This window comes from Sus scrofa, chromosome 18 (assembly GCF_000003025.6).
Source record: "Sus scrofa isolate TJ Tabasco breed Duroc chromosome 18, Sscrofa11.1, whole genome shotgun sequence".
In the NCBI taxonomy this organism is placed as follows: Eukaryota; Metazoa; Chordata; class Mammalia; order Artiodactyla; family Suidae; genus Sus; species Sus scrofa.
Genome location: NC_010460.4, coordinates 34980473 through 35005161, shown reverse-complemented (window position 1 = coordinate 35005161; position 24689 = coordinate 34980473). Strand labels below are relative to the sequence as shown.

The 24689-nt window shown below is 37.7% G+C and overlaps 1 long non-coding RNA gene across 2 annotated transcripts in view; it reads left to right on the top strand.

Moving 5' to 3' along the window:
• LOC110257582 overlaps positions 1-24111 on the top strand; it is a 240769-nt gene extending 216658 nt beyond the window's left edge. The window contains exons 2-5 of one of the 2 annotated variants that reach the window (XR_002340397.1): positions 9698-9753; positions 12943-13046; positions 22260-22326; positions 22765-24111. This is a non-coding gene — a long non-coding RNA (uncharacterized LOC110257582). The remainder of the gene's footprint in view (positions 1-9697; positions 9754-12942; positions 13047-22259; positions 22327-22764) is intronic. The other variant, XR_002340398.1, reaches the window with a different exon arrangement.

Below are 24689 nucleotides of genomic sequence, written 5' to 3'. Positions count from 1 at the left end.
TATTGAATTCTCTTTAGAGACAGGGTGAAATTCTTGGTAAATTGCAAGTGCATGAGTTTTGCTTTTTGTCCAAAATCAAATGGCAGAGTATTACATAGAAGGTACTAGAGTATTGTGGATTGCACTGAGGCAGGTCTTCCCTCCCCCTTGGGACACATCCTGCTCATTTCCAGCTCCAGGCCCTTGGGGGTGCTATTTCCTTTCCTGAGATCCTTTCCCAGTCCTATCATGCAACTACCCTCCATCCTTTATAATATAAACCAATGGTAGTTACATAGTACATTCCATTCTGTGTCCCACCACTAAAGTGAATTTGTATATATATGTATTATTCATTTTAATCCTGATTACAACACTAAGGTAAATACTATTATTATTCTCAATTTACAAATAATTAAATTGGTGCCATAGAAATACAGTAACTTGCCTAAGGCCATTCAGTTAGTGAAGACATCCAACTTAGAATCTCTGACTGCACCAGCCTGTACTCTTAATCATTATGCCACCCTGGTCCCTATAGTAGGCCAAATATCCTTAGATGCTCATAAAGCCTTCACCATCAATTCCTGTCCATAGCTGTATGCTTTCTTCTCATTGCAACTTCATTGTTTGCAACAGTCATTCCAGCACTTGACCTTACGCTATCCTAGATAATTATCTAAGGTATATATTAAATGAAACTTTTAACATAAATTTACACATTCTTTAAGAGAACTATATATTTTTAATATGCCATTGTAATTTTAGTGCTATACTAGCCTGATAATGGAAATACTTAATACCTAGTAATTGAACTAAATAGTCCTGTTAATATAGATACAATAAAATAAATAAATACTATATCATTCTGAGAGCCATTTTGCTAAGTATTACTAAATAATGGCCATGGAAACTTCTGCCACATCTTTATGACCACCCCTTTAAAAGTGTCAGGCTGATCAGAATACTGCAGGAATTCAGCTCTGTTGTGTAGGCAGGGCAAGTGAGTACATTTCTGAACAGCAATTCAATAGTGAATAGGTCAGAGGGCTGTCAAGCTAAGACACTAAAGTGATGTGCTGAAAACAAGCCAGAAGCAATGCAAAAATCAATAAAGACATCTTAGAAATAGCTGGAGTTGACCAGACCTTCTGGGCAGGTCTGCCAAGCAGATGTGTGCTAGTATATCCATAAATGAACCACTACTACAGAGACCAAACAGAAGAGATGTAAGTGGCATTAGTCTCCCTTTATTGGGGCATAAGGGAGACATAACAAGATAATCAGTTATGTATAATCGATGCTTCTGAGTATGCTGGTTGTCACTAAGCCTATAGGCTAATTCTGAGCCTCCTGGGGAGCACCTTTGGCATACAACAAAGGAGACGGTTACCAGTACAGAAGATGCTCTATAATCTAGTGATGAAGAAAGTGGGTTCTAAGAGGAGGCTGCCTGCTTGACCATTGCTTACAGAGGTGAGAACATGCACAAGTTATCCAACTGCTCTGTGCCTGAGTCCTTTTTACTAGTTAGCCCATAGTGTGTTGGGAAAAAAAAAAAAGGAGTTCCTGTTGTGTGGCTCAGTGATAATGAGCCCAGCTAGTATCCATGAGGATGTGGGTTTGATTTCTGGCCTCACTCAGTGGATTAAGGATCCAGTGTTGACATGAGCTGTGGTGTAGGTGACAGATGTGGCTCATTTCCAGCATTGCCATGGCTGTGATAGGCTGGCAGCTACAGCTCCGATTTGACCCCTAGCCTGGGAACCTCCATAGGCCATGGTGTGGCTCCAGGAAGAAGAAGAAAAAAAAAAGACAAATGAGCTATTTTAAATAAGGCAATGCATATAAATACAGATACATTCTTAGCACAGTGACTGGCTGTGGTAAGTATATGCTTAGTAATAACGAGAAGTAGGAGTGAGGGATGTTATGTGGCAAATGTGGGCAGCTTTGGGTATAAAACCATTCATTTATTCAATAAGTATTTATCGAGAATCTACTCTGATAGATGCTGGGTATAGAATCTAAACAAAGTCATTTCAAGCCCTGCAAATATGGGGCTCAATACCTAGTGAAGGAGATAGACCATAAAAAGTGAACACATAACGATATCATTCTCAGTTATGAAAAAGTGCTCTGAAGGAAATTTAGGACCCTGAGAGAGAATAATGGAAGAAGACTTATTTTAAATCAGTTGCATTAAGAAGTAACATTGGGAGTTCCCACTGTGGTTCAGGTTAATAACAAATCCGACTAGGAACCATGAGGCTGCAGGTTCGATCCCTAGCCTCCATCAGTGGGTTAAGAATCCGGTAGTTGCTGTGAGCTGTGGTGCAGGTAGCAGACATGGCTTGGATCTGACGTTGATGTGGCTATGGTGTAGGCCGGCGGCTACAGTTCTGATTAGACCCCTAGTCTGGGAACCTCCATGTGTTGTGGGTGTGGCCCTAGAAAAGACAAAAAAGTAACATTGAAGGTGAAAATTTAAAGACCATGAGAATACAATGATACAGTGATGACAAGGGGTGAAGTGAAGAAGCCATCCATGCAGGAGGTGTCCCATAGCATAAGCCCTAGGAAAGAAAGGATCTCGACCTGATCCCTTAGCAGAAAGAAGGCTACAATGATGGAGCAGAGATAAGAGGGAAAGAGTGACTCAGGCAGGTTGGGGACAAGAGACCTTGTTAGTTGGTTCAGGGCTTTATAGCCTATAGGGAGGGGTTTGGGTTGAACAGGAAGGGTAATGGGGGGTTACTGAAAGGACCCAGTGTTGGTTGTCAGCTCTATGGTGAATGGGTTTTAGGCATAAAACATACAAACACATTCTTTTTCTCACATTATTCTCTGTCATGTTCTATCACAAGTGACTATATATGGTTCCCTTTGCTATATAGCAGGATCTCATTGCTTATCCATTCCAAATGCAATAGTTAAATCAACTATAATTTATTTTTATTTTTTTTATTTTTTTGTTTTTTTTGTTTTGTTTTTTTGTCTTATTGCTATTTCTTGGGCTGCTCCCGCAGCATATGGAGATTTCCCAGGCTAGGGGTCTAATTGGAGCCATAGCCACCAGCCTACGCCAGAGCCACAGCAACGCGGGATCCAAGCCGCATCTGCAACCTACACCACAGCTCATGGCAACGCCAGATCCTTAACCCACTGAGCAAGGGCAGGGACCGAACCTGCAACCTCATGGTTCCTAGTTGGATTCGTTAACCACTGCGCCACGATGGGAACTCCAAAAGCAACTATAAATTAAAAATAAAATTAAAATTAAAACACAAATGTCATAGGTAAAAATAAAAATATGGTCTAAATATTTTCTATATATATATATATATATATATATATATATATATATATATATATATATATATAGAAAGGAATGAAAGCAGGAAGACCAGCTAGGAAGCCACCTAGTAGTGCAAGCTAGAGGTTATAGTGACTTGTGGCTTGGGCAGGGGTGGAAGCAGTGTGTGAGAAGAGAGGTAGACAGCACTGAGAATCATTCAGAGGCAGCTTCTCCAAGGCACACACACAAAAACCATATTTATATTTGATATAAAAAGCAATATAAATTGATGATCCCAGTCAAATTTATTCAGTTTTAAATAGTGTAATATAAAGGTAGCTTAAAGTCACTTTTGATCTGTAGCCTATTTAAAGGTTTTTGTCAATTCTAAGATGTGCATTTAAAAAATCAATATCTCTGAAGCCATGATTATTTTATAATTGAAGACAGATTAAAGGAAATGCCAGATCGGTCATTATTTTTTTAAACAGCATGAAAAGTTCCCAGGTTTTAAAGTTGTATCATTTTCCTATGTGTTACTTTAAATTTATCTAGTTAAAGTTTCTTTCAAAAACTCTTCAAGCTCAAGCTGAACAGGACCCTGAAGCTGTGAAATTCAGAGTTTCGGATATCAAAGCACATTACAGGGCACAACAAGAAATGTTTTATACCAAGGATTTTTCTGCTATAAATTCATTGCCATCAGCTGAGAAAGTAGGGTAGAGCTGATAAACAAAAGAGCCCATGAACTCAAGGTTGTTATTGCCTGTCACAAAATTATTCAGCGAAGAGTACATTTTCAAGGCATTTATAAGAATTGGGCAGCTGAGTTCCCTGGTAATGTCTTAAACTTTCCCCAGATGAGGTTAAGTACATTAATAACTCTGTAATTATTTTTTACATAAACCCACATTTTAATTTAGAAACATTATATTTTTGTATCAGGACTAACAATTGCCCCTGCAGTGGTTACAAGACAACTTGGCAAGTCCTGCTGATGTAAATCATGTTCCTTTGCTAGACCAGCAGATGGCATAACCATTGTGAGTTCATGTGAGGTTTTCTAGCACTGTGACCTGAGAGAGTCCATCTATGTATCCTGCCTAAGAACTCACTCTCCTAAGCCAAATGAGCTTTGGGTTGCTGTTGAGTCCCTAGAGTTGATAGACCTATCTGGCTAATAGCCACCACAGACAGAGAACACATTTTGAACAAATGGACCATGTGATCCAGGTGGCAGTGAGCTGAAGTGGCAATTGAGAGCCAGCCATGCTTATGGACTGAATAAGTAGCTGTCTCTTTCCCAGAATTTGAAATAACTTTAAAGAAGACACTTCCGTTCTGGTATCCTTTCTCTTTTGATGCTACTGTATTGGCCTACATGACTACATTACTTATCCCTTCAAGTTTTGTCACTAAAGACTCCACTAAAATGTGTGTTTCTTAGAACTGTCTTCAGGTTCCTAGGCCCTCTCTATACTGTACAACCACCTCCCCCACACAAAATTTTCATTTCTGGCATCCTTGACTTGTCCACAGGCACTTCTCTGAATTCCTATGTTAAGTGACCTGCTGTGTCCATGCCTCTACTTAAATCTGACTTTCATTTATATTTTGCTTCTAGATCTGAAGTTTACTTGAAAACAACTATAAAGAAGCCTTTAGCATCTAGAAATAATTATAATGGATGACTTTATCATGTAATACATACTTTGCCCATAGCCTGGCCATGAAGGGGTAGCACTGTTTTGAGGTATAAACTGATGACTCTGGCAGAGGAAGAAATTTGCTAAAAATGGGGTGTTAGTGGACTCAAATCAGGGAATAGGGAAAGTAAATGATGAAGGTGGAGGGTTGGGACAGTTAGGAGTTTAAATGCAGGCACAGAGTGGTTGACTGATGGAAGGGTTGTTTAACACAGGGAGTAGATAGAGAGTCTACATAGGTTAGCTTTACTTTTATCACCATTTAGCTAATCATCAGAACTCAGAAATATTTGTTAGAGTTCTACTAATAGTTGGATAAAATCAAAGGATGTCTGCCAGTGTCTTACTTGGAACATTATTTCCATGAGATGTTTCATGAAAATAGGGTTCCGTGGATTTATAAAACCAGAAAATGCTATATGTTCAAGCCTCCTCTTGGAGATTCACTTGACACATCAACATATCAGTGGCTTTGATTTGTCTCCATTTAAAAAAAATGATTTGATGTAAACCCAAATGTCCATCAGCAAATGACTGGATTAGGAAGATGTGGTATATATACACAATGGAATACTACTTAGCCATAAAAAAGAACAAAAGAATGCCATTTGCAGCAACATGGATGGAAGTAGAAACTCTCATGCTGAGTGAAGTAAGTCAGAAAGAGAAAGACAGGAGTTCCCATCATGGCACAGTGGTTAACGAATCCAACTAGGAACCATGAGGTTGCAGATTCGATCCCCGGCCTTGCTCAGTGGGTTAAGGATCTGGCATTGCCATGAGCTGTGGTGTAGGTCGCAGACACGGCTCGGATCCCGCATTGCTGTGGCTCTGGTGTAGGCTGGCAGCTACAGCTCCAATTCGACCCCTAGCCTGGGAACCTCCATATGCTGCAGGAGTGGCCCAAGAAATAGCAAAAAGACAAAAAAAAAAAAAAAAAAAAAAAAAAAGACAAATACCATATGATATCACATATCTGTAATCTAATATACAGCACAAATGAACCTTTCCACAGAAAAGAAAATCATGGACTTGGAGAATAGATTTGTGGTTGCCAAGGGGGAGGGAGAAGGAGTCGGATGGATGGGATGCTTGGGGTTAACAGATGTAGACTATTGCCTTTGGAATGGATTAGCAGTAAGATCCTGCTATGTAGACCTGGGAATTATGTCTAGTCACTTATGGAGCCTGAAAATGTGAGAAAAAAGAAGGTATACATGTATGTGTAACTGGGTTACCATGCTGTATATTAGGAAAAAATATGTAGTGGAAAAATAACAACAAAAAAATGTACTTAAAAAAATGATTTGACTTATTTTCTTCTTTCCCAAATAACACAGAGGAATATAGTTTGATAAATTTTGTTTGTGCAATTTAAAGAAGCAAAAAAAAAAAAGGTCTTTACACAAGTAACATGCAAGAATCTAAATCAAGGATTTCCAAAATTTTGAGTTCTCAACTCTAATAAACCTATTTATTTATATGTTATATACATATTACTATGCTCTGATATATTATGTACATTGCAGCACACATAAACTAGAAATCCAGAAGATGAGAAAAAACATTTTAAATTGTTGATTTTTTGACTATTTAAAAACATTTTTCTCTTGCCAAGGTGTTTAATTAATGACACTTTTTAGTGAACAATGTGATTAAAGTTTTTAAATATATTCTTATTTATTGCAACTTTTAGTTGAAATCCTTGTTTAAAGTGTGTGCTATAATGAATCAAAGGAGGGGTTGTAAGTTGAGTTTACTTCCATATTAGATTTAAATGACTAAATTATATGAATACAGTTAACCCTGTGTATATAGAAAAATAATAAAAATGAAACATGGTATTGAATTCCATTAACTAATAATTAAAGGTGTAATATACACATGGGATTAAGGATAGCCTTAGTAGTGGTGGACATGGATCCATATTTTAAGTAAGCTTCTAGATTATTTACATAGTTGGGGCTACTTGTCAGATCTGGTAATATCACCATGTCCTTTTCTATGGGATTTAGAGCCCTACCAAACAGTAGAGGTTTCTTATATATGGTTCCTTAGTGGGACTCTTTTTTTTTTTTTTTAATTTTACCAGAGTATCGTTGACTTAGAATATTGTACTAGTTTCAGATGTAAAGCAAAGTAAATCAGTTATATACTTTTATATATCCATTTTTTCTTGTACAGGATATTACATAATATTAAGTAGATTTCCTGTGCTTTACAGTAGGTCTTTGTCAATTATCTATTCTATATAGAGTAGTATGTATATTATTCGCATCCTCCTGGTTTATCCCTTCTCCCTATGGCTTCCTCTATAGTAACCACAAGTTTGATTTCAAAATCTGTTTATTTCTATTTTACAAGTGTTTTGTATCACTCTTAGGTTCCATATATAAAGTGATATCACTTTATATTTGTCTTTTTCTGACCTACTTCACTTAATGATAAGCTCTAGGTCCATCCATGTTCCTGCAAATGGCATTTCTTCTTTTAATGGTTGAATAATACTCCATTGTATGTATATACCACATCTTCTTTATTCATTCCACTTCCAATGAACATTTAGATTGTTTCCCTGTCTTGGATATTGTAAATAGTGCTGCAGTGAACATTGGGACACATGTATCTTTTCAAATTACTTTCTCTGGGTATATGTCCAGAGGTGGGATTGTTGGATAATACGTAGTTCAATATTTAGTATTTTTTCAGGAATCTCCATACTGTTCTCCATAGTGGTTGCACCAATTTACATTCCCACCAATAGAGTGGGAGTGTTCCCTTCCCCCATACCTTCTCCAGCATTTATTGTTTGCAGACTTTTTGATGATGGTCATTCTGACTGATGTGAGGTGATACTTCATTGTCATTTTGATTTTAATTTCTCCAATAATTATTGGTATTGAGCTTCTTTTCATGTGCTGTGGGATCATCTGTCTGTCTTCTTTGGAGAAATGCTTATTTAGATCTCCTGCCTGTTTTTTGATTGTTTTTTTTTTTTAATATGTAAGGCTCCATAAGATTTTTGCATATTTTGGAGAGTAATCACTTGACTGTTGCTTTTTTTGAAAATATTTTCTCACATTCTATGGATTGTCTTTTTTTCTTAATGGTTTTCTTCGCTGGGTAATATCTTTAATTATGTCTCATTTGTTTATTTTTGTTTTTATTTTCATTACTCTAGGGGGTGGAGCCAAAAAGATATTGCTGTGATTTATGTCAAAGTGCATTCTGCCTATGTTTTCCTCCAGAAGTTTTATAGTATCTGCCCTTACATTTAGGTCTTTAATTCATTCTGTGTTTATTTTTGTGTATGGTGTTAGACAATATCCTAATTTCCTTCTTTTGCATGGAGCTATCCAGTTTTCCCAGCACCACTTATTGAAGAAACTCTTCCCTCCATTGGATATTCTTTCCTCCTTTGTCACAGATTAGTTGACCATAGGTACATGGGTTTATCTCTGGGCTTTCTATCCTGTTCCACTGCATAGAAGGAACCTATCTCAACATAATAAAGGCCATGTATGACAATACCACAGCTAACATAATTTTCAACAGTGAAAATCTGAAAGTATTTCTGCTAAGATCAGGAACAAAACAAGGATGTCCACTCTCACCCCTGTATTTCCAAATAGTTTTGGAAGTCATAGCCCACAGCAATAAGAGAAGAAAAACAAAAGAATCCAAAATGGAAAAGAAGTAAAAGTGTCACCGTTTGAGGATGACCTGATACTATCCAAAGAAAACCCTAAATATGCTACAGGAAAACTATTAGAGTGCATCAATGAATTTTGGTAAAGTTGCAGTATACAAAATTAATACACAGAAATCCCCCTTGCAGTCCTATATTCTAACAATGAAAAGGTCAGAATAAGAAACTAAGGAAACACATTTACCATCACATCAAAGAGAATAAATACCTAGGAATAAACCCACCTAGAGACAAAAGACCTGTACCCTGAAAACTCTAAGGTGCTGATGAAAGATATCAAAGATGACATAAAGAGATGCTCTTGGGATGGAAGAATGAATATTGTCAAAATGACCATAGTTTGCCAGGCAATCTATAGATTCAAAGCAATTCCTATCAAATTACCAATAGCATTCTTCACAGAACTAGAACAAAAAAAAATTTAATTTATATGGAATCACAAAAGATCCCAAATGGCCAAAGCAATCCTGAGAAAGAAAAACAGAACTACAGGAATCAAGTCCCCTGACTTGACTACATTAGAGAGCTACAGTCATTAAAACAGTATTTTAATGGCACAAAAACTTAGCGAGAATTTTTTAAGGCTTCCTAGACATTTCAACAGTGTTAGTGTAGTTAGAATTAAACAATAGAATTGTCTTCTTAACTTGCTGCAATAAACTGCAAAATACCACAATACGCTAAAAGTAAATGAATTGATAGAGGTCTCAGTTGTCAATTACCCTCACCTTTCCTTCAGTGATGACCTAGGACAGTCTAACATGCAGGTTAACAAAGACCAAGACCCATCTGAATTTTAAATATTATCAAAATATTATAGTTTTACATTTAAAAAATAGGTATTTTAGTACTTATTCAATCCTCCAATGGATTGTTCTGCTCAATTTTGGGATACATGCAGCTCATTTTGGAGACTACTTGTCCAGGTTTCTAGGAATTTTAACTTCGATTTTAACCTATGTCAGGCCTGTACCACTTCTCATGGGAGTAATTTTTTTTTTTAAGCACATGGGCAATTAAGCCACAAATCAAACTTCCTTCAGCCACCAGGACTGCTTGAGGTACGTTTTAAAATCCCTTTGAAATCTAGTACTCTGAGTTCATTTTTCAACAGCTTTTATCAAAGAGAAATTTCTGGAGGAAGTGATTTTGGATCCTGGTGTGCAACACGATAAAAGGACCAAGGATTTCAAAAAGGAAAGGAATGAGATTCCAGAAAAGAACAGGGACTATCAGAGACATTTTTTACATGACAACAACCTTATGGAACATTATTACTTTTAGTGTGTGTGTGTACACACACATAATGTTTTACCAGAGGCATGTGCAGAGCAACTTAGAAATTTGATATGCAGTAGATTTGCTACCACATTTGTGGTAGTTTATTACATAACAACAGAAACTAATATAGTGGAAAAATAGCCATTTTTAAAATTTTTGTTTTTTAACATCTGTAAGTCTCAGTGTTTTTATTGGCACAGAGGAGCATGAAATATGACATTATTTCTTAACCTGTTCTTTAAATTCTTGCCTCCATTTGATCAAATTGTGCACTGTTCTGGAGATCACTCTATTTCCCTTCTGAATAGGTAACACCTTCTATTTTGTGAAGTCACCAATAAAAAGAATATAAAATTTAGCTTTGGATTCATTCCACCAAACTTATAGTTCTAGACAGTTTTACTTTCTAAGCTTGAATGATAAAAACATTGGCTAAGACCTTAAGTGGGCTTTTTCCAAACTACATGTGGATTCATCCTACCTTGATATGGACACATGCTCATTAGGAACATTGAAAGGAACCTACAGTTCCTTTCCAACACTCACACTGTGATTTTGTGGTTTAAATTTTTCTTACCTATGTGGTACCCAAACAAACAGTATTCTAGTATACTCAGCTTCCCAATCACATTGCCTGTTTTCATACTATGTGCTTTCCAGGAAGGATCTGATGTTTTATGTTTATGACTCATGATTTTGATGATCATCAATTGGTGAACCACACCTGTCAGAGGCTATTGAAGTTTAAGCCTAAACACTGTACTTGTGAAACGAAGGCATCATTCCCTTTACTGAAGTATCCTGAAAAAGGGAAGACTGGATTTGTGGCCTCTTTGAAATCATAGCTTGAAAGCCGTGGACAATTCCACTGGCACATAGAACTAGATCTTAGGATTTTCCTAGGATTGTCAGATGATTTTCCTACTACTTGGAGCATCATTTGAGTCCTCCTTACTTCAAGGAGCTGCCTCCATCAACTGATCATATAGACATGGCATGACAACTCTTGAGTTTTTTACTGAGCTATTACCTGGTGGTACACAAATAATGTCTGTTCTGCCTCAGATGACATAACTAGGGTCAGAGTTTGCCTCCTTTCATTATATATTTCATTTAGGGATTAAATGTATCATTTGCACATATGTTGGTACCCTGTGATTCAGAATTGGTAAAGAACTAGAAAGTGAAATCAACCAAGCACCCTGTGTGTTTAGTAAATTTCTTAGAGTTTTCAAGTCCATATTTTAAAACAAAAATAGGTCAGTAAATTTGGAGTTAGTCTGTCATAGCATCCTAGACTTCATTCCTGGTGCAGCCACTCTTCAGTTAAGTAGCCTACAGCAAACAGTTTCCTAGCTTTGCACTTTAATTAACTCATGGTTCAATTAAAGACGTATGACTATAATGCAGTGAAGAATTTTCATTTTCTTAGTAGCTGGTGCAAAGAGATTTTTAGATTACTGTGACATAGTGGGAAGTCCAACAATGGGTCCTAAGTTGTGAGTGGAAAAAGGATACTATATAATTAGGATATTAAGAAAGGAGGGGTGGAACTCACTATCCTGGATGAGACAGATCAGGAGAAGTGACTCAAATGAGGCTGTCTTCTCCGTGACACCTTGGCTAAAATCTCTCTTGCTCAATAATTCTTTCAGTATAAATGACTTTTTCTTGGGGGGGGGGTGGAATTTAATCCACAAGATTCTGCAGTAAGATTTGTGAGGAAAGAAAACAGAGATATGCAGGAACAAAAGACAAACTCTGATTTATATAGCATCTACATCTTAAGGGTCTTACGAGAGTTAATTCTGACAGGATAAGTAAAGTGCCTTGTGCCTGCCCAGGCACACAGGCCTTCAATAAATGGTAGCTATAGGAGTTCCTGCTGGGATGCAGGTTCAATCCCTGGCCCGGCATATTGGTTTGAGGATCCAGCATTGACACATTTGCTGGTCACAACTGTGGATTTGATCTACCCCGGTAACTCTATATGCCACAGGGTCTCCTGCCTGCTACATCATCACCTTATGCTATAGGAAGATCCCAACCTCTGGACAATGATAATTAAAATTTCCTTTAAATGCCAGTCATGCAAAAGTTATATTGATATATAATGGCAATAATTAAAATTGCAAGCAAAAATAATATATTCAGCAACACTTATTTAAGTGAGAAGTATAGGAGCCCTTTGAAAATGAAACAGAAAATGAAAGCCTATGAATCTTTAATAAAAGAGAGATCAAGCAATTCCCAAGAATATGTAGGAAGTGGGCAAAATCTCTTATTAATCAAGTAGGACATTGTGGATTGTCAGTGAATAAAATCTTAGTAACTTGCACCATAATAAGTAAAGTTGAGTTACTGGTTTCTAAGTTTCTCCTAGCTACTGAATGACTTACTATTTAGCACATTAATACTTTTTTTTTAAAAAAAATCCCAACATTAAATATGTCACAGCTGGTTAAAAAATATTCCCATCTGGCGTCATAGTTGGAGTTTATTTTTGTGCTAAGCCATGGACATGATAAAGAAGAGTTTGCTAAATTGCCTGAAAATGATAAAGTGGTAATTAAAAGAGAAAAGCCAAGAAGGCAAAATTTTGAAACTCTGAAATAGTGCTACTAGGAATAAAATTGATTCAAGTGCTTTGGAAAAACTCTTTGCTCAAGTTAATTGTATGTGGATCCTATAACCCAGAAATTCCACTCTTAAGTTTATGCCCAACAGAAATGCAAATACATGTGTTCCAAGAGACTTGTATAGGAATACAGAGTAATTAAAAACTAATAAAAAACTGGAAACAATCTAAGTATCCATTAACAGAATAGATAAGTACATTGTAATGTATTTATATAATAAAATATTATGTAGCAATAAAAATATATGAACTATAGCTATTTGCAACAATCTGAATGATTTTACAAACATAATATAGAATGAACTAATAGATATTGTGATTCTATTTGTAGGAACTCCCAAAATCTCAAAAGTGATCTGTGATTTGAAGGATAACTGTTGGAAGAAGGAAGGGTGTGAAATGATTAGGGAGACATATTTGTAATCATGACTTTAGGTAAGGTTCTACAGTTGGACTTAGCATTTGATTCAGTGAATTATAGTGTTTTCTGTGTGTATCTACTCCAATAAAAGTTTTTGAAAAAGAGTGAGGAAAATGAAAGAAAAATATAACAAATAGTAATAATTATAAAACATATATCTTATACTACATACCAAGCAGTATTTAAAATGCTTTTCATATTATATAAATAAGCAATATTTAATCTCCAGAATCATATGAGATGGCAGTCACTCCATGTTAGGAGAGACCAAAGATACAGAGAAATGTAATACTTGAAGCTGTACAGCAGAAACTGGCACAGCATTGTAAGTCAATTGTACTTTAATAAAAAATTTTGTAAAAAGAAAAAAAAATGCTTTTACCTACTTTCCCACAGATAGTAAAGCAAAGGAACTTAACCCAGGAGATTTGGCCCCTAAGTTCATGCTCTTAACCCTGCAATATAAAGCTTCTAATGTACTTTTAGTTGCCAAGTACATTCTGTGCCCCAGAAACTCTGCTAAGTTCTTTCACATATATTACAACTGCCTGGATATATATATTTACATTACTTTATATTCAGCTGAACTACATCTTATGTCAGGGTCAGGCTCTATGTCAAACATAAGACAAATATTGAGTTGAATCAAAATTGTCTTTCAAAATGGCTTGGGAAATCTTGCATTAATATCCACACTCCAAGTTTAAGTCCAATGCTGCCATTCTATCTTCAGTGCGAATGAGTAGCTTTTTCTTCAGTTGAGCATGAAAATACTGGGCTTATTGGGGATTTTGCTGTACAAAAAGTAGTATTTCATAAAGAATTAGGTTTAATTCAGCATGGAGAGTTCTCACTATGAAAAGCATGTAAGAACTGTGACGAGGTAACAGAACCAAAGATTTAGTCTTCAGTCTTACCTTCAATCTGAGATGTGTGCAGAACCACATGATTTACATTCTTATATCCTTCTTTTTATTTTTTCTTCCTCTGTGACTGTATGGTTTTACTAGAGTATGTTAAATGTGCTAAAAGCCCCTCTCAACATTCCCAAGAAAAAGTTTTAAAACATGGAACTTTGGTTTTGCAAACCATTGGAAGGACACTGGAGCTGAGATTAGGGGAGGGGAGCCACTGTCAGAAGAGACTCAATGACTGGGGCAAACCTGAAAGCTGCTCTGCATCTGAGGAGGTGAGGGGCAAGGAGGATGATCTTACTGACCTTATGCAACAAAGAGGGAGTCCTTCTCAGGAGTCATTCCTCCTGAAAACTGCAGACTGTGTCTAGAATCTTACTTGCCTGGAGCACTCTCATGGGCTGAATTGTGTTCTCTCTTAACCTAAGGCATATGTTGAAGTGCTAACCTCTAGTACTCCATATGTATTTGGAGATAAGACCTTTAAAAATGTAATTAAATTAAAATGGGGTCATTAGGTGGGGTATAATCCAGTATGACCAGTATCGTAGAAGAAGAGGTTAAGGTGTATGCATGCACAGGGAGACAACCACATAAACACCCAGAAAGATGGCAGCCATGGTTGCTGACACTTTGATTCCATCCTCTAGCCTCCAGAACTAGAAGGAAAAAAAATTGTTTACACTACCGGCTCTGTGGTATTTGGTTACGGCAGCCCAGGCAACCTAATAAAGCACCAAAGTGGGTGATTCTACAACTGCAGCCAGCAGACATTGATTTCTCCTTTGCTTTTGTCCCCCAAAGCAAGTGCCTCTCTTTGGTATGTTATTATCCAGAACTGTATGAGGAAGGGGATTCTGAGCAAGGGAGTACCAGGATTGCCGCTGAGCTGACATCAGGCTACCTAGTACAACTGATTGCTAAAGCCCTGTAACTCTACCTAAAAATTGAATGTCTAAAAATCTAGAACTCTAGACAAAATCTAAGCATCTGGTTGTGTTCTTTTTTCCCCCAAGAATAAAAATGTATACATATCGATCCTGTTACTTCTAGAGGTAAAATTATAAACATTGTAGAAAAGAAAAGAGCGTATGTAGGAGTGGTTGTGACATGAGCTACAGCCAGAGGGAAAGAAGCATCTTTAAGACAGTATTCACTGAGGGGTCATAAAGCACCTATAACCTCTGAGAAGCAGCATGGTGGCTGCAACTGTGATCAAAACCCATTTGGTTAAAGTATTTATGGTCAGTACAGCCTCCAGAATAGAAAGCACTGTCAGAGTCCCTGTTGTGGCACAGTGGAAATGAATCCGACTAGTATCTATGAGGGTGTGGGTTTGATCCCTGGCCTCGCTCAGTGTGTTAAGAATCTGATGTTACCATGAGCTGTGATATTGGTCGCAGATGTGGCTCAGATCCAGCATTGCTGCAGTTGTGGCTCTGATTCAACCCCTAGCCTGGGAACCTCCATATGCTACGGGTGTGGCCCTAAAGAGCAAAAAAAAAAAAAAAAAAAACCAAACAAAAACAAGTGTTGTTTAGGAAAGAACATCTCTGTATGTGCATACACTATGTACAGTTTACCAAACTGTTAATGGGAAGCAAATAACATGTGAAATATATACTCAAACCCCTATATTAGTCAGGGTTCTTCAGAGAAACAGAACCAACAGCATGTGTGTACACACACATACACACATGCACACATGAAGAGGTTTATTATAAGGAATTGGCTCACACATTCAGGGAGGCTGGCAAGTCTAAGATCTGCAGTGTTGGCTAGCAGGTTGGAGAAACAGGAGGGCCAGTGGTGCACATGAAGTCTGAAGGCAGTCTGCTGACAAACTCCTCCTTACTCAGGGAAGACAGTTTTCAGTTCTAGGCATGCCTTTGACTGATTGAATGAGGCACACCCACATTATGCAAGGCAATCTATTTCACTCAGAATTCATTGATTTACATGTCCATCTAATATAAAGGTATCTTCCAAGTTAACACAAAATTAATCATCACAACTTCCTATACTTAAATACAAATAATCTAATGTATGTTTGCGCATTCATTTCTAATTCTGATGCACAAAAGAACTGGTTATATACTTGGGCAGGTCTGATTCTAAAGATGTGCTTGTCTTATCCCTAGTTTTTTCATCCTAGTTTTGCTTCACCTTTCTACATCTTTTGTGAACGTAATAAAATTTGACTCCTTTATATACTGTATTATACTAATTGCAAGGAATATGTCTATAATTATGAGGTTCACATGTTATTTAAATTCTCATAAATAATTTATCTTTTAATTTCCTGGGCAATCTCTGCTCCTATAATTATGGCACAGCCCCATGACAAGCCAGAGATGAAGGAAGTGCTCACTTTGTGATGATGCTTTCTGCAGTTTCTTGTCACTGGAGCATGGCTTTACTTTCTGCCTTTGTGTCATAGTCATAAGGATCACCTGTTTTAGCTTGTCTCACCTCTGATTAGAAAGAGAACAGCTTCTCAAAGATAACTTGTAACTACACAGACACCCTCTTCTCTTTGCTTTCTGTCTTCCCAAGGCACTAGGGACTTTCCTCTAGTGTGGAGAACCCAGTTGTGGTTATAATAAGAGCAGTCATGCCAACCTGAATTCATTTCCTTTATGGGGTGAATTTATTAGCTCAGCAACGCAGGGACATGTGCTACTGTGTTTCTCATGAGATCCTCGTGAACAAGAGAAGTCAATGAGGACTAGGTATGAGCATAAATATAAGAAATTACAGTTGATTGAAAAATTGGTGATCAAAGAGTATCAATTACAGAATTGAAATCATTCCAAAATGCATGCCTTATGCATGGTTTGTCATAAATCACTAAATCTCCAGTTCTGTGATTGCTCCTGTCCTTAAATGGAGAACTGCTTAAGATGCTGTATCCTATTTAGAGTCTAGGAGGAGGTACCACATACAAAAGATAATAATTTAATAATGTTGTGGGAACAAAGATAAAGACACTTATGTGGGGGTTCCATCGTGGTACTGAGGAAGGTACTGCCTACATGTGGGCAGAGATGGGTACGGAGAAGTGAGGTCAGGCAATGTTTACTTCAGTAGGTAAATCCAAAGTTGACTCAATTTCTGTGCTTCAGCCCCTTGGATGTACTTCCAATTAAGCGCCTCTTTTGGGATGATTACAAGAGAGTATATAACAAAAAAATCCAAACCCTGCCCCCCTCCTCTCAAAAAATTCAAGGCTGATAAAAGCATACACAGATTGGAGTAAAGACAATGGTAATAGTCAATGGCAATGTCTAAAAACAAGATTGGGGGTAAGGTTTTACTTTCTAAGTCATTAGCCTTTTTCCTCTTCAGTAAGCATATATGATTTTGATAACACCAAAAAAACCTACTTTTCAATTTTAAAAAGAAGTAATCGATAGTGACATATTGTATTAAAGAGAGAGCTACTCCCCCCCGACACACACATGCAATAAAAATACCATAAGCTGCTTGACATCTCTGATCTCATTTGTGTTTCTACATCTCTGTGGGAGGCTAAGGGTTTCCCAACAGACAAACCTCATCAATTTATCCACAGATTGTTCTAATTAATTTCCAAAACCAGTGAAATAAGTGGGTCCTTCAAAATTACAGCACTAGCGATGGGACTACTAGTGGCATTTTGGGAACCAAATGTTATTTTTAATTGACCAGATGCAAGCCCTTCCTCTCTCCCTAAATCAGGGTGCTGTTGTGTCTCTTCAAAACAAACTTGATGAGCTTGGAATTTCATTTGTCTCTTAATGCTACTAATATTAGCTTTGCTGAAAACTATTATAACACAGAGCAATTTTATTCAAAGAAATATGTCATTTTCAATAGTACTCTGTAGCATCTTGTTTGCATTTCTTCTTCTCTTCAAAAGTATTATTTTTTGCTTGGGTTCACTAGATTAGTGCCAAGAAAGAAAATAGATTTGTCAAACATATGGGTAATAATGGATGACAATCAAAACACAATTGAATTTTATTCTTTTGAAATCTAGAGATAGCAAGGTGTTGCTAGCCACTGTTGTGATTTACACAAGTTCTGCACTTAAAAGCTCAAGTACCAGCTTTTTTTCTTCCCTCTACTTCTCTTTTTTTCCCCACACATCCAGACTCTACTTTTCACAATTTGTGCAGTTAAAAACTTTGCAAAAGTACATTCCCCTTGGGCATACTGACTTCTGTAGATCCAGTTTGAAAGTCTAGTTCTTCACAACTTTTAGACAAGGATTTTTTATGCTGAATGCATGACATTATTGTAATGAGGTGATGGAACAACCTCTTCCATATTTGTCAGGGAATAAGCCAGAAATCCCAAGATACTGGTGGAGAGTAAGGGGAAAAGTCAGAAGTTTCCACCTGTACTGTGCCTACAGAGTGCCCCCAAGAGATGTGTCCAAGTCCTAATACCAAATAGCTGCCGACATGCCCTTGTTTGGAAATAGGATCTTTACATTAAGGACCGCAAGATGAGTTCATCCTGGATTTAAGTCAGGCTCTAAGTCCAATAAGTGATGTCCCTATAAGAAGGAGAGAGGACATAGACACATAAGTTCATGTGAAGACAGAGAGTGTGTGTGTGTGTGTATGATACAGTCCCAAGCCAAGGAACCACTCAAGACACCAGCAGCTGGAAGAGGCAAAGGGTTCATTCACCCCTAGAGCCTTTGGAGGGCCCTATCACACCTTGATTTTGGAATTCGGGCTCCAATAACTGAGAGATTCTGTTGTTTTAAGCCACCGTGTTGTGGCAATTTGTTAGACGAGTCCTAGGAAACTAATAGAGGTTTTGATACTAGGAAGTGGGTGCTGTTGTAAGGAATATATAAAAGTGTGTAAGTTGCTTTTGAACTGGATAAAGGACAGGCTGGAAGAATTTTGATGCATGTGATTGTAAAAGCCCAGGTGACACTGAAGAGCTGCTTAGTGAAAGTCAAGATATTAAAGGCTATTTCGGTGAGGCCTCCGAAGGAAGTGAAGAGTAGAAGTAGAGAAAGCGCCCATTGTCTTAAAGGATATGCATATTGTCATGAACGGAAGGAACGCTGATAAAAATATGAAGGTTAAAGCTGTTTATGATAAGTATTCTGTAGGAAATGAGGAACTGCTATTGGAAGAAAGGTGATTCTTGTTACAAAGTGGCAGAGAACTTGACTGAATTGTGTTCTACTGTTGGATAGAAAGATGATGAACTTGGGTATGTAGCTGAAGAGCAAAATGTTGAAGACGTGGCCTGGTTTCTCCTTATTGTTTCCAATAAAATGCAAAAGGAAAGAGAAGAATTGATGAAGGAACTGCTAAGCAAAAAGGAAGCAGCCTTTAATGATCTGGGAGGTTCTCAGGGTGCCCAGACTTCAAAAGATGCTAAAATTAGGAAATTCGTTGTTGGGAAAGCATGCTCTGAAATGAAGCCCATGGTATAACTGGGAAACGTTTTGCTGAAGAAACAAGGTTGTTAGTCATGAGTCCAACTGACCACGTCGGCAGGTGCCAGTAATGGAGATGGGGGTATCCTGAAACGATGTATGGAGGACCTGTCTCATGGTGTGGTTCCCCTTGACATACACGGTAGGCCTGAAAGATTGAGAATGTTGAAACACTGCTAGCTTAGACAGAAGGAGACAGAGACACGGATGTGGAACAGAAGGCTCTGAAGACGGAGGCAGAGATTGGGGTTACATGACCACAAGACAAGGTGCACCCAGGGTCACCCAAAACTAGAAGAAGCCAGGAAAGATTCTCCCCTAGAGCTTCAGCCGGAGTGGCCCTGATGACACCTTGATTTCAGACTTCTGGCCTCCAGAACTGTGAGACACACTACATTTATGTTGTTTCAGGCTACCAGGTTGTGGTCAGTTGTTACAGCAGTTCTAGGAAATAAATTCATTGTCTTTTATTCTCTTTCTCGTTCTGCCAATGCAAAGAAAGGGATCTTGCATCTAAGCCCTGGCTCCAAGAACCTCTAGCCCAGTCTCAGGCATATTTCTTCTACCCTTGAATATTCCAAAGAAATAAACTCCCCACGTCTCTCCTTTTAACTGCTTCTGTGAACAACACATGAAGCATTATAAATTGTAATAAACCTCATAGACACCTAAATCTTATCATCTTGAAAACAATTAGAGTCATTTTAAGTGTTTTGAAAGACTTTTACACATGTACAGTCATGATAAATTAAAAAGAAAAAGTTTCTTGTACACAGCCTATCAGACACTAACTGTCAGACTTTTTTTTACTGAGTCAGAATTTAAACATTATATTACTCACTTGCTTCCAAATTCTAAAACCTCTTAAATTTTGGTAAGGTAGGAAGAAAAGAGCAGGAGAAAGGGCTGGGGATATTGGGAAAAGGTAGTGAATTTTTGCAGTAAATTATATGGATGTTGTTACATTTGTTCTCTTTTTAAAATATTTTGTAAACTCATCATGACTAAATACTCTTAACTATGAGAGTAAATGTTATGGAACAACAAAATACTTAATAGTTCATTTTTTGGATTCTATCATGTGTCTTACTTACATCATAGTTGTAGCAGTAATAATGATTCCCACTCATTTAACTTTACAAATTGCTAAAAGTTTGTAATAAATTATGTATCTAGGTGTCTACAAAATTGATTCTTACAACACTTCTATGTGGTACCCAGGGGAGGTGTTGTTAACCCATCTTAAAAATAAGGAAACTGAGGCAGGGGCTTCCCAAGTTCATAGAACAAGTATCAGAACCTTGACCAGAAGCCAGGCCCCCTGATTCCAGCCAGTGATCTTTTGGTTTCTTTCTGCTGACCTAGGAAAAGGTGACCAAATTAAATGAATCTTAAAAAGTTTTAGGAGTTCCCGTCCTGGCTACGTGGAAACAAATCTGACTAGCATCATGGAGGACACAGGTTCAATCCCTGGCCTTGCTCAGTGAGTTAAGGATCTGGCATTGCTGTGAGCTGTGGTGTAGGTTGCAGATGCAGCTCAGATTGGGCATTGCTGTGGCTGTGGCACAGGCCGGTAGCTACAGCTCCAATTCAACCCCTAGCCTGGGAACCTCCATATGCTGCAGCTGTAGTTAAAATGACAAAAAATAAAAAAGTTATAGACATATATTTTATCCTTATTATTTGGAACTTTATACGTAAGAAAACCAATGTGCAAACATCTTTGTTTAATGGCTTGTCTAAATATATGCTGTAATATTTTTTGGCTTGATAATGAAATGAAGCAAATGATGAAGATGAAGTGTACTTAAATTTATTTGTTTCTTTGTGAAAATATGACATACGACCACTGATGTATGTGGTTTAAGGAAAAAATGCTCATGTTGTTTTAAACATAAAATTGGTGATTTTTTTAACAACATGAGAGGATTAACTAGAGTATTTTTTAATGTTATCTAGGAGTTATGGGTGGAATGAAGTTGAGCCAGAAGGGCAATCCATTAGCACTGAGAGGCCAAGGAAACTTCTAGGAAATAATTTTAAAATATTTATACATTGAGTTCCCCTAAATCCTTAAGGCAGGAAAATGATTCATGATTCAATGCAGTGTAAGACCAATATGTTTTATGCCAGTAATTTGGCAGGTTTACAAAGGTAACCCATGATTATGGATACATTTTAAGGGAACATTCAAAGAAGTCCCTTAAAATTAATTATTCAGTTTTTTAAAAAAATAACATTAAGGAAATAATGGTTTAGCTGAATTGATACCTGGAAAGCAATCTCCATCTGATAGAAATTTGCTTCAAATGTAGAATGCTTCCCAGAAAATTGCTAAAAATATAGTAAGTTAAGAAAATGAGAGTCCTATCTATTTTCTCTTTGTGGCTATTGATGATGGTACAATAACATATTTCCAGAGTAACAGCTCTAGAGGATATTTGCAACATCAGGGAGCTAAAAATACTTGTCTTTGGGAACCATATACTCATGAACCTGAAGGAAATGGTTAGTCATGCCATGTGATGTGTTTTTATACATATATGTAAATATACCTAAAAACCAAATGGAAACACCTACAGCATTTGGATGTTAAAGTTGAAGATACAAACTTGAGAGTCAAGAAATACAAATGTTAATATTGTTGTATAGACTTTGACACACAGGATGTTGCCCTAGGAGCTTTTCTGAGATGACTGCATCTAAACACAGAACTCTGGAGTGGGAGGTGGGAATACATGCTGATGAACTCAGAAGGGGCTTACCCTGTGGATGATGTTGGGCCTGAAAGTGTAGAAGGTATTCTAGGAATGGCTGGAGGTTGCAAGGATATGGAAAGGTCATCTTGCTTTTTTTTATCCCAGGCTTTCTGTCCTATCGAGGATGAATGGCTGTTTAACATCTTCTCATTAAACTGGTTTGCTCTATAAAGTAAGTCAAATTTCATGTAATGTCATTTTATCCCATTGAGGCCATGATAGTAGGAAAAAGAGAGACCTTTTGTATTCACGTGTTCAGTTGTTTGTAAAGACCACGTGTGGACATCCCAGCTTTGGTTTTGGCTGTCCATGAGTGGTTTTCCTTTGCAAAGGGATTCAAAGTTTCAAAATCAAAGACATTAGTGACCACTAAGCTTTGTAGCTCCTATTTTAACATGCCAGTATAAAAGATAAAAGCCCTCTTTCAACTGTCTAAACCAGAGACTCCCAAAGCAGATTTAGAAATTCTCTAAATTGTCTGCTATCCCCACCACTAGGCTTGAGGCTATGGTGTCATTGTTTATTTTTCTTCTACTAGTCAGTTTATCTTATTTTGGGCTCTAGGATATTGCTAAGCAACTGTTCTCTTCTTTCTGTTTATATATCCCAGAACTCTCCAGGGCATGGCCTCCCTTTTTCCAGGTTTGATGGACTTACTCTATACACATAACTCTCAGGGCAGCTTTGCACAGTGGGTGAGGTAAGAAATTGATGGAAATATGTTTGGTAGAAAAACTAGTAGCTGCCGAATCCAGATCTCACTTACAAGATAGTGAGTCACCTGCCACAAGGCTAAAGCTCTTGAGGGGAGGAGAATATGAGCAAATACTCATATAGGCCCATGAACTCCTCGGGAAGACAAAGCTGCCTCCAGCCCATCATCCTGAAGGAGCTGACAGGGAACCTTCAGAAGACCCTTGTGTGCTCCTGGGGCTCCTCTTCGACCTCAAGATGTTTTGATCAACTGAACAAGTGACACACTGAGTTACATGGACTCCTGTCCAGGCGATTTCCTTCTCATGCAACAACACAGACCCTACTATCCTCTTAGAAAATGCCAGTATTTACCCCACTAGGCCCTGTATCTGAATTTCTGTCAGTCACATGAGGAGCCCAGGAGACTCAAGTCATCTCATCACATGGATGCTTATTCTCCAGCAGCTTAGAACATCCTGTAATTAGCCCACATCCCCACCTTTCTCAACCCCTAACCCTTCTTCATCCTCTGGAATATATAGCCATCAGAAAAGTCCCCTTCATACTTCAGCTCTCCTCAGAGTAGTCCCTTCATCTACCTCTAACTAAAATCTGGCTCACTCTGTAGAGAACACTTCAAGAGTCATCTTCTCTAGGAGTGGTGATTTCTCTCTCATGTTCTCCATGCTACGGGGTCTGGAGTTTAGATAATTTTATTTGCTCCTTCCTCTTGGCTCTTTCAGACCTTTCTTCCTTCTTCTCTGTTTCTCCATATCCCCTGATTTCTTTTGAAGTTGTTGCAGAGAGATTACCCACTACCCAGACTTCCTGTAGTTATTTATTCAACCCCCAGGTCACTTTTATTTATTGCTTAGAGGTCTTATTACATTCACTCCATGATGACTCTGTCACAATTTTTGGTAGTTTTATATTTATGCAGACAATCCTGTTAACCTCTTGAATTTTTAGTTCCTCATTCTCCTTTTTGGCTAGAATCACATCTTCTACTTTATGTCACCTGCCCACTCTCTAATGAGGTGACCCTAGACTTTGTCATTGCTAGTAATAGCGCTCCCTCTATAATCTCAGTTTTAAGCACCCCCTCTCCAATTCACCTTTATAACTTTCTAACACATTCCTACTATTTCCTTCCCTAAGAAATAAATAGACTTGTCTGAAATCTTCAGTCTATGGCCCATATGCCTTTTTCACTGCATACATTTTCTTAACTCCTCAAAATTCTCATATTCCTTCATCTGAACTTAGATTCTATAGTCTGTATATATGCTCACTTCTTACTTATAACTTGAGTTCTTTGGCCCCTTCACTTTTTTTTTCTTTTTTAGGACTGCACCTGTGCATATAGACATTCCCAGGCTAGGGGTCAAATTGGAGCTGTAGCTGCTGGCCTACACTGAAACTACAGCAACACCACATCCGAGCTGATCTGAGACCAACTACAGCTTGTGAGCTTGGGGCAATGCTGGATCCTTAATCCACTGAGCAAGTTCAGGGATAGAACCCGCATCTTCATGGATCCTGATCAGGTTCTTAACCCACTGAGCCACAACAGGAATTCCTTTTTGGTCCCTTCACTGCATCTTTTCATATGCCTGCCAAACCCAACCCTAGTCATATTCAACTGTGAGCCTCTTCTGTGTCTCCACATATCTGGAGAAAACTCTGCATTTACTCATGGCTGGAGAAAATAGCTACCAATATTCTCTCATCTTACTTCAGATAAATGAGTATTATCCCTAAATAGGATCCTAGTTCTTTCCAGCAACACTTACATTTCCTTCATAAATTTTCTCTTATTCTCCTTGATGACTATTGTAC